At 53.5% G+C, this 10,433-nt stretch overlaps 1 long non-coding RNA gene across 2 annotated transcripts in view; it reads right to left on the bottom strand.

Moving 5' to 3' along the window:
- The window catches only part of LOC130679863 (uncharacterized), a 78,485-nt gene extending 71,693 nt beyond the window's left edge, over window positions 1-6,792 (bottom strand). For both annotated transcript variants that reach the window (XR_008992836.1, XR_008992837.1), the window contains exons 1-2: window positions 6,717-6,792; window positions 5,552-5,664 (exon numbers count right to left, since the gene is read on the bottom strand). This is a non-coding gene — a long non-coding RNA (uncharacterized LOC130679863). The remainder of the gene's footprint in view (window positions 1-5,551; window positions 5,665-6,716) is intronic.
- Window positions 6,793-10,433: the final 3,641 nt, after the last annotated feature.

A 10,433-nucleotide genomic window follows, 5' to 3' on the forward strand; every position in this document is an offset into this window, starting at 1 on the left:
GCAAAGGACACCCTCAATAGAACAAAAAGGTACCCTAAAGTATATGCGAGAATATATTCATCAATGACAGATCCGATAAAGGGTTGACATCCAAAATACATAAAGAGGAGCTCACGCACCTCAACAAACAAGAAAAGCAAGTAATCCCATTAAAAAATAGGCAGAGGATCTGAACAGACACTTCTCCAAAGAAGAAATCGAGGTGGCCAACAGGCACATGAAAAGATCCTCCACACCGCCAATCCTCAGAGAAATGCAAATTAAAACCACCATGAGGTATCACCTCACACCAGTCAGGATGGCCACCATGGGGAAGACACACAACAACAGACGGTGGCGAGGATGTGGAGAAAGGGGAACCCTCCGACACTGCTGGTGGGAATGGACATCTCAGCTCAACCATTGTGGAAAGCAGTATGGAGGTTCCTCAGGAAGCTCAAAATAGAAATACCACTTGACCCGGGAATTCCACTTCTAGGAATTTACCCTAAGAGTGCAGCAGCCCAGTTTGAAAAAGACAGATGCACCCCTATGCTTATCGCAGCGCTATTTACAAGGGCCGAGAAATGGAAGCAACCTAAGTGTCCATCAGCAGATGAATGGGTAAAGAAGACGTGGTACATACTATACACAATGGAGTATCACTCAGCCATAAGAAGAAAACAAATCCTACCGTTGGCAACAACACGGATGGAGCTAGAGGGTATTATGACTATGCTCAGTGAAATAAGCCAGGCGGAGAAAGACAAGTACCAAGTGATTTCACTCATATGTGGAGTATAAGAACAAAGAGAAACTGAAGGAACAAAACAGCAGCAGAATCACAGAACCCAAGAATGGACTAACAGCTCACAAAGGGAAAGGGACTGGGGAGGATGGGTGGGAAGGGAGGGATAACGGTGGGGAAAAAGAAAGGGGGCCTTACGATTATTAGCATGTATAATGTGGGGCGGGGTTGGGGGGGGGGCGCGCACAGGGAGGACTGTGCGACACAGAGCAGACAAGTAGTGATTCTACAGCATCCTACTACACTGATGGACAGTGACTGTCACGGGGTTTGTGGGGGGGGACTTGGTGAAGGGGGGAGTCGAGGAAACATAATGTTCTTCATGTAACTGTAGATTAAGGATAACAAAATGAATAAACATAAGAAAATGACAGTAAGAAAATAAAAAGTGTTTCCCAGTTTACTGTGTTGTGTTACTCGTATACCAGACACAGGCCCCAAAACGAGACCAAAGAGAAAAATCTGGGCCGCCAGGCTCAGTGAGAACGTGGAATGTTGCTATGCTGAAACCTGGTGGTCCCTGACCTACGCTTTCCGGGAAGCGAAGAAAGAACCTGCCCGCTAGCTAGAAAGGGAAGTCACGCGGACGGTCCCCTCCTCGGAATCTGTCACCCGCCTGGCTGGCCATGGCGGAGGAAGCATGTCTGGCTCCAGGCCTCCCAGAGAAGATGGGAAGGCCCGGGGCGAGGGCGGGCGGCGCCCCGGCAGCCCCGGCCTCAGGGACCGCGGGGGCACAGCATTGGCCGCCGCGCCCCGGGTCCCAAGCGCGTGCAGAGGCGACACCCGGGCGGGCGTAGCTCTGACAGACGTGAGCACTGCGGCCCTGAATGGTCTGCGTGGTGGTCTGGCTGGCCCTGACACCTGCACGGCCCTCGGCGGGCAGTCCCGGGGGGGGGGGGGAGGGCTGGGGACACTACTGGGGCTGGCGTGGGGCCCACGCCCTGTGACACTGGGCCAGGGTCTCCTCTGGGTGGGGCTGGTGTGCTCACGGCAGTGGGGGCTCCCCTCCCCCCTGGGTGACATCACGGTTGCCCGGGCGGCTGCTCTGTGATGCGTCCCCTGGCTGACCTATCAGAGGCTGCCCTAGCTGGGCAGCTCCGTGCGCGCTGAGGAGGTCTGAGGAGGAGTTGGAAGCTCTCCCTAGCTTCGTACCCTATTCTCATGCCTGTCTCAAACGAAGGACCTATGGACACCACACCGCTGGGGCCGGACTCTGACGCGGAGGGCGAGCCTCTGAACACCATGCCGCCCCCGTGGGCCACCGCCGCCCTGGGGCCGGACTCTGACACGGCCGGCGAGCCCATGGACACCACGCCGCCGCCGTGGGCCGCCGCCGCCCTGGGGCCGGACTCTGACACGGCCGGCGAGCCCATGGACACCACGCCGCCGCCGTGGGCCGCCGCCGCCCTGGGGCCGGACTCTGACACGGCCGGCGAGCCCATGGACACCACGCCGCCGCCGTGGGCCGCCGCCGCCCTGGGGCCGGACTCTGACACGGCCGGCGAGCCCATGGACACCACGCCGCCGCCGTGGGCCGCCGCCGCCCTGGGGCCGGACTCTGACACGGCCGGCGAGCCCATGGACACCACGCCGCCGCCGTGGGCCGCCGCCGCCCTGGGGCCGGACTCTGACACGGCCGGCGAGCCCATGGACACCACGCCGCCGCCGTGGGCCGCCGCCGCCCTGGGGCCGGACTCTGACACGGCCGGCGAGCCCATGGACACCACGCCGCCGCCGTGGGCCGCCGCCGCCCTGGGGCCGGACTCTGACACGGCCGGCCAGCCCATGGACACCACGCCGCCGCCGTGGGCCGCCGGCCCGGGGCCCGACTCTGACACGGCCGGCGCGCCTATGCGCACCACTGCGCCCCTGCGGGCCATCTTCCGGTCCCCACCGGCCCGATGCCACACGTGGCACAACCGCCGGGCTCAGCCCTACCCCCGACGACGGTGACGCACTGGACACGCCGCCACCCTTGCGGCCGTCTACCGGTCTCCCCCAGCCCCGTACAAGGCCCATGTCCTTTTGTTGGCGCTTCCTATCCTCCCTGCTATCCATTAAAGAAAGTCTTTCCCAGATCTGTGTGGGTGTATTGTATTTTCCCACTAAACCCTGTTCTTGCTAATATGCCTCTGGCTGTCTTTACTCTTTCACTCTGCTACAGAGGAAGAACTCACATACACGAGTGATAACGCTTTGAGCCACACCGAACAATGTAACATGCCCCACGCCCCAGTGACCGGGATGTGGAAGTAGCCGCGTTTTATGACTGTGCGTGCTCCACGCGAGGCCTGCGTGCTGAGCGTTTAAGGGATGACAGCCCAGGGGGAGGCAAGTCCAGAGGAGGGAGACCGGGTTGGCTAACGAGGCCCCTTCCCTCTTCTCTGCCACTGCTCTGAGCTCGCCGCAGGCTAGGGAATCCCTGCTGTGACACAGAAAACCACTCTTTTCATTTTGGTTCTTAAACATGTTTAATTCTGTGTGTGTGTGTGTGTGTGTGTGTGTGTGTGTGCGCGCGCGCGCGCGTGCGTGTATCACTGCCCCTATCGGTCTAAAAGTAACAAAGAAATGCGCGATAGAGCGAACAACTTGCAAACAGTGACCAGAAAGAGTAAACTTTTCCACTAGCCTCTGGGGATATAGATATCCCAAGTGTTTCTATGCAATTGTAGAAAGATTTTGCTGGAAATCTCGCTGGGACCACTCTGAACCATCACGTTAGTTAAGGCAATAAGCCAGGACAGGAGAGCAGCAAAGAGCACCCACGGTGCGTCTCCTACGTATAAGGCCAAGGGGTACAGGCTTTAATTCTACCACCTCACTTCATCTCACCATGACTGACGTGGGGTGACCCTTACGCACCACCTTCATACATGAGTAAAAAGTTACTTCAGAATCACTTCCCTTAACAGAACATAAATAAATGCAAGGACATCAACATTCCTCGAATTCCTGCCACCGCCACCCAACTCTTTATGCTCAGCACCCTTTCCACACCAACAGAAAACACAGCTCTAAATGCTACTATTCCATTTCAGATAGACCTCACTCACATCTAAATGCCTAAATGCACTGAAACTCCACCTCCACCTTGACAACAGAGGGGAGCAGTTTCCCCGCGAGCTAGCTGGCCTGCCACCTCAGCAAGCCCACGGGCCACTAGCCCACACCAGCCCCGCGTGTCCCCAAGAAGGCGGCTCACTGAACCTGCGACTACACATGCTCTCTGGAGATGGGCGGCCAAGCAGGGCCACCCAGGTGACATCGGCGCGCAGGCACACAGACCTACTACTGGGCGTGCACCTGCCTCGGCCCCAGCAGGCCGGCCGGGGTGCTCCCTGTGTGGGGCCTCGGATCTGCCCCGCAGCTCACGCAGCCGCCCCGGCAGGGCCAGCCCCAGGGCAGAGCACCCGGAGGGCCCCAGCCCGCACTGGTTAGAGAGTCCAGCCGGCCATCTACACCCAGCGGACTCGGGCCACCTACCCAGGTGTTCCAACCCACGGCCACTCCTCTCAAGACCCAAAGACATAGCTAACTCACAGAAACAAACACAAGGAATCAAGACTGAGAAGGAGACAGAGGAATGACTGCGCGCCTAGTGACGGTACGTTGACAAAAATGGACAAAATAAATAAACACATAGATAGATTGAGACAGATACATGAGATAGATGGATAGATTAGATCAGACTGACAGATGAGATAGAATGATAGGTTACATAGACCATATAGATACATACAGAGAGATTAGACAGACTAGGCAGACAGACAGATTAGATAGATGATACATGATAGATCAGGTGGACAGATTAGACAGACACCTATAGATACACATAGATAGATGACAGGTAGATAGATTGATAAGATGACAGACTAGATAGATGATATAGATACATATAGGTTAGATAGCCACATTGATATAGATACATATAGATGACAGATAACAGACAGATAGGTGGTAGATTAGATAGTTTGGATAGATAGACACAGAGATGACAGTAGATAGATGAGAGTAGAGAGATCAGATAGATAAGATAGACAGATAGACAGACAGACAGACAGACAGACAGACAGACAAGACAGACAGGTAAGAAAGCATAATACTCAACAAACCTATCGCTCATAACCAGGAGAGCAACGATGAAAGCACAGAGAAGAACTACAAGCGAAAAGGAGACAGAAATCAAGTTGAAGAAGTGCCATAAGGACACAGCTATCAATTATCACAGTAAAGGGAAAGACTTTAAATGCTCCAAACAAAAGACACAGGGTTGAATGAATGGATGAAAACTCAAGACCGCCTACGTGCTCCCTTACAGGAGGCTCACTTGAGATCCAAGCACACAGACAAACTACAAGTTGAAGGGGTGGGAAAAGGTACCCTATCCAAGTGAAACTGAAACTGAAAAAGAAAAAAAAAAAAAAATTAAAGATGGCTTGGTGGGATTAAAGACGGCAGGCAGTGTGAGAGGGGAGGCAGAAACCTCCTCCGAAAACCACATACATGCGTACATTCATACAGTGTGGAAATACAACAACTACACCAGATCCTGGAAGAGAAGCAGGAGAGGAGGCTGCCGCGGCAGGCCGTCACCTCAAGGTGAAGGGTGACGTACCAAAGCCGTGATCCGGAGGGACCCGGCAGGCCCTTCCCGCACCCGAGCTCACCGGAGGGAGGAAGAGAAACGGAAACGGGGAGGCGGGTGGAGGCCTAGGGCTGCTGAACACCCAGCCCTGGAGATCTGCTCTGGGAGCACGGACCTACCTCACGTGATGCTCTGGAGGACCGGTGGGGTTGGAAAGCAAAGACAGGCGGAGCACTTGGAGAGACTTGAGGTTCCTGCCACTCGCGCCAACACAGGGATCCACATCCGGCTGCTGTGGGATGAAAGAAAGGCGGGCAGTCTGAGAGACTTCCTAACAGCGAGAGAGCTGCTAAAGGGGCAAGGGTTGCACAGAGCTTGCCGCTCGGGAGAAAGCACAGGTGCGCAAAACTGTCCGGGTGCACTCTGCCCAGCAGGTGGGGGAACTTTTAGGAGCTCCGGGCGCTCCACCCACCCTGGCTGCCTACGTAGCTCCAAAGCCCCCCACCGTGATGTGACTGATAACACAACACGGCGGCCTGCTGCACCTTCCTCCCCCGCCAGCACCGGCTCGCAAACCGGCTGCCCCCCTCCATCGCGCCAGGCCAGCGACAGGACGGCCCCACCTACGGCAGCCACGGGTGCAAAGCACAGAGGCTTCTCCCTGCGTGCTCCGCAAACTGGCCCTGGCGGTGGACACAGGCACTGCGGCCGGGAAGCGGGAAAGACCTCTTCCCTCCCGCGGGCACCAGCGCCGCCCCCGTGACCCCTGCCTGCCATCACCCCAAGGGCTGAGCAGCTCCAGAGGGAAAAGCTTCTGGGCGCTGTACAGGGCGCCACCTACAAATACGAAACGTCAAAGCCAAAGGAACCTGGTAACTGGACTCGATCCATCTTTGTGAGAGGGATCTCAACATAAAAATCAGAAACATGCTCATGGAGCTCCAGCAAAAAGTTGCCCCTGTCTCTTGGGCATAATTCTCTCTCTCTGTCTCTCTCTCTCTCTCTGTCTCTCTCCCAGGAGCACTTTGGAGGCCTTGTTCTGAGAGGGATGCTGGGGCAGCCCAGCAGGAACGGGCACAGCTCTCAGATCCACCCCGGCCAGTGCCAGGGCAGTCCCACACGGGGCCTGACCGAACTGCAACGGGGGGACGCCGCACGTGTAACTCCGCAGGAAATAACAGTGCCGCACGCTAGCCTTCCCGTTAATGGCTAGTGGCTAGGTGGCTCCACCGATACCAGGTGACGTCCACATCCCGGGCCTTACCTCCGTGGCAACCTTTTTTCCCCGTGAACCTTGAAAGCAGCACATGGAAAGATACTTACTACCAGTCTCCACCATCTCACCTCTCAGTTTAGGCTCGATGTTCCCGTATCACATCTTCTCCTCTTCGTTCCAGTTTTCTTGGCGGGTTGGTGTTCTGAGGGGGGGAAAAAAAAAAAAAAAAAAAATAATTGACTCAGAATTGGAACGAGATGGCAGGGGGTATAGGATTCTGTTTAAGCACCATCAGTAGAACAAAGACATCCGACAGCATGGGAGGACAGATTCAAAGATGGCATATCCGATAAGGGGTTGATGACATCTAAAATAAGTATGAAGTGCCCACGCACCTCCACACACAAAAAGCAAATAATCCAATTAAAACATGGGCAGAGGATCTGAACAGACACTTCTCCAAAGAAGAAATTCAGGTGGCCAGCAGGCACACGGAAAGATGCTCCACATCGCTACGATCATCAGAGAAATGCAAATTAAAACCACCACCATGAGATATCACCTCACACCAGTCAGGACGGCCACCATCGGGAAGACACACAACAACAGACGTTGGCGAGGATGTGGAGAAAGGGGAACCCTGCGACACTGCTGGTGGGCATGTACATCTCAGTTCAACCATTGTGGAAAGCAGTATGGAGGTTCCTCAAAAAACAGAAAAGTACAAATACCATTTGACCCAGGAATTCCACTCCCAGCAATGTACCCTAAGAATGCAGGAGCCTAGTTTGAAAAAGACACACGCACCCCTATGTCTATCACAGCACTACGCACAATAGCCAAGAAATGGAAGCAACGTGAGTGTCCGTCAGTAGGCGGATGGATAAAGAAGAGGTGGTACATACGCAAGATGGAATATTATTCAGCCGTAAGAAGAAAAGAAATCCTACCGTTTGCGACAACACGGATGGAGCTAGAGGGTATTATGCTCAGTGAAATGAGCAGGATGGAGAAAGACAAGCATCAGATGACTTCACTCATCTGTGGAGTAAAAGAACAAAGCAGAAACTGAAGGAACAAAACAGCAGCAGACTCACAGAACCCAAGAGTGGACTAACAGTTACCAAAGGGAAAGGGACTGGGGAGGATGGGTGGGGAGGGAGGGATAAGTGGGGAAAAAGGGGCATTACGGCTCGCACACATAACGTAGGGGGTGGGGCGGCGGGGGTGCCGGGGCCCGGGGAAGGCAGCATAACACAGAGAAGACAGGTAGGGATTCCACAGCGTCTTACGACGCCGAAGGACAGTGACTGTAATGGGGTAAGGGGTGGGGGGGACTTGATAAGATAGTGGGAGGGGGAGTCCAGTAACCATGTTGCTCATGTAATTGTACATTAACGGTCACACACACGCAAAAATCACAACGAGCTATCACCTCACACCAGTCAGAATGGCTAGTACCAAAAGAAGAGAAAAAAAAAAAAACAAAAGAAGCAAAACAAGAAATAACAAGCGTTGATGAGGAAGTGGACAAAGGGAACCCTCGTGCACTGTTGGTGACCATGTAAATTGGTGCAGCTACTATGGGAAACAGTGTGGAGGTTCCTAAAAATATCCATAGCGGTACCACATGACCCAGCGTTCTTTTTCATACACAGCAGTGGAACTCCCTTCAGGATACCGGACCTGTTCCCAATGCATACACCACCAAGCAATTCTCCAACACCAGCAGGGTTTCTGAGAACTCTCAACTCTGATGACATCTGCCTGGACGCAGCACAAGATTCCCCAGGGTAAGGTTTCTATCCTCAAGACTGCCCTCCACCCCCAACTCCAGAGCCCGGTTGCCAGGCCCATGCAATTAGCTTGTGCTTCCCACCTACATACAGGCTAGGATTGGAAGTTCCAACGACCTCCCCCTTAGGTACTGCCCAAGTCGCTAGGGTGCCTCAGCAGCTCAGGAAAACACGTTTACCAGTTTAACAAAGAGTATCATAAAGGACACAGCAGCGCACGCGCGCGCTTCACACACACACGCACGCGCACACACGGCAAGGTCCCAAGTAAAGGAGCTTCTATCCTCCCGGGACTTGGGGCCTGGCATGGTGGCATGTGCAGGCGACCTGGTTCCCCAAGCATGGAAGCTCTGACAGAGAAGCAGGAGATGAGAGAGAGAGCTGTGCTCTTCTCATAGGGTTCTGTGAGGGCTTCACTGCAGAGTCATGGCTGACTAAATCGCTGGCCATTGCTGATTCAACCTCCAGCCCTCATCCCTTTCCTCTTCCTTCCCTGGGGGCTGGGGGCTGCAAGTTCCCACCCGCTAACCACAAGCCTGGTGCCCCTGGCGACCAGCCTCTACCCTGGGCTAGGGCCCCAAAGCCTCTGCATTAACCTAACAAGACACCCATTGGACAGTCGTGGCTCAGAAGGATTTTCAGGAACTGCGGATGAGGAGCAAGAATACCTAGGAAATGAACAAAATATTAGCAAACCAAATTCAAAAATACATCAAGGGGATCAAACACCCTGATCAAGTGGGAATCATCCCAGGGATGCAAGGATGGTGACAGCATTCGAAAATCCATCCACACCATCCACCACATAAACAGAAAGAAAGACAAAAACCACATGATCATCTCCACAGATGCTGAAAAAGCATCCGACAAAATGCAACATCCATTCACGATAAAAACTCTCAGCCAAATGGGTATACAGGGCGAGCACCTCAACCTAATAAAGGCCGTATATGACAAACCCACAGCCAACGTCATACTCAACAGCGAGAGGCTGAAAGCCGTTCCTCTGAGACGGGGAACGAGACAGGGGTGCCCACTCTCCCCACCGCTATTCAACACAGTCCCGGGGATCCCAGCCACGGCAATTAGACCAGACAAAGAAATACAAGGAATCCAGACTGGTAAAGAAGCAGCTAGGCGGTCACCATCTGCAGATGACACGATACTGTACGTAAGGAAACCCTGAAGACTCCACTCCAAAACTGCTAGAACTGATAACCGGAATACAGCAGAGCTGCGGGACACAAAACCAACACACAGAAATCTGCGGCTTTCCTGTACACTAACAATGAACCAAAGGAGAGGGAAATCAGGAAAACAATTCCATTCACAACTGCATCAAAAAGAATAAAATACCTAGGAATAAACCTAACCAAGGAAGCGAAAGACCTATACCCTGAAAACTATAAGACACTCTTAAGAGAAATTAAAGAGGACGCTAACAAATGGAAACTCATCCCACGCTCTTGGCTAGGAAGAATTAATATCGTCAGAATGGCCATCCTGCCCAAAGCAATCCACAGATCGGATGCAGTCCCTATCAAATCACCAACAGCATTCTTCCACGTACTGGAACAAATAGTTCAAAAATTCATATGGAAACGCCAAAGATCCCGAATAGCCAAAGCAATCCTGAGAAGGAGGAAGAAAGCATGTCTCTGTGTGTGTGTGTGTGTGTGTGTGTGTGGTCTGTGTGTGTGTGTGTGGTGTGTGTGTGTGTGGGTGGGTGCGGTATCTCGCTCCCCAACATCAAGCTCTACTACAAAGCCACAGTCTTGATCAAGACAGTTTGCTCCTGGCACTAGAACAGAGCCACAGACGGGTGGAACAGAATAAGAGACTCCAGACATTAACCCAAACATATGTGGTCAATTAATATATGATGAGGGAGCCAGGGACATACAATGGGGAAATGACACTCTCTTCAACAGACGGTGCTGGCAAAACTGGACAGCTACACGTAAGAGAATGAAACTGGATCACTGTCTAACCCCATACAGAAGAGTAAATTCGAAATGGATCCAAGACCTGAATGTGAGTCATGAAACC

Source organism: Manis pentadactyla, chromosome 12 (assembly GCF_030020395.1).
Source record: "Manis pentadactyla isolate mManPen7 chromosome 12, mManPen7.hap1, whole genome shotgun sequence".
Lineage (NCBI taxonomy): Eukaryota > Metazoa > Chordata > Mammalia > Pholidota > Manidae > Manis > Manis pentadactyla.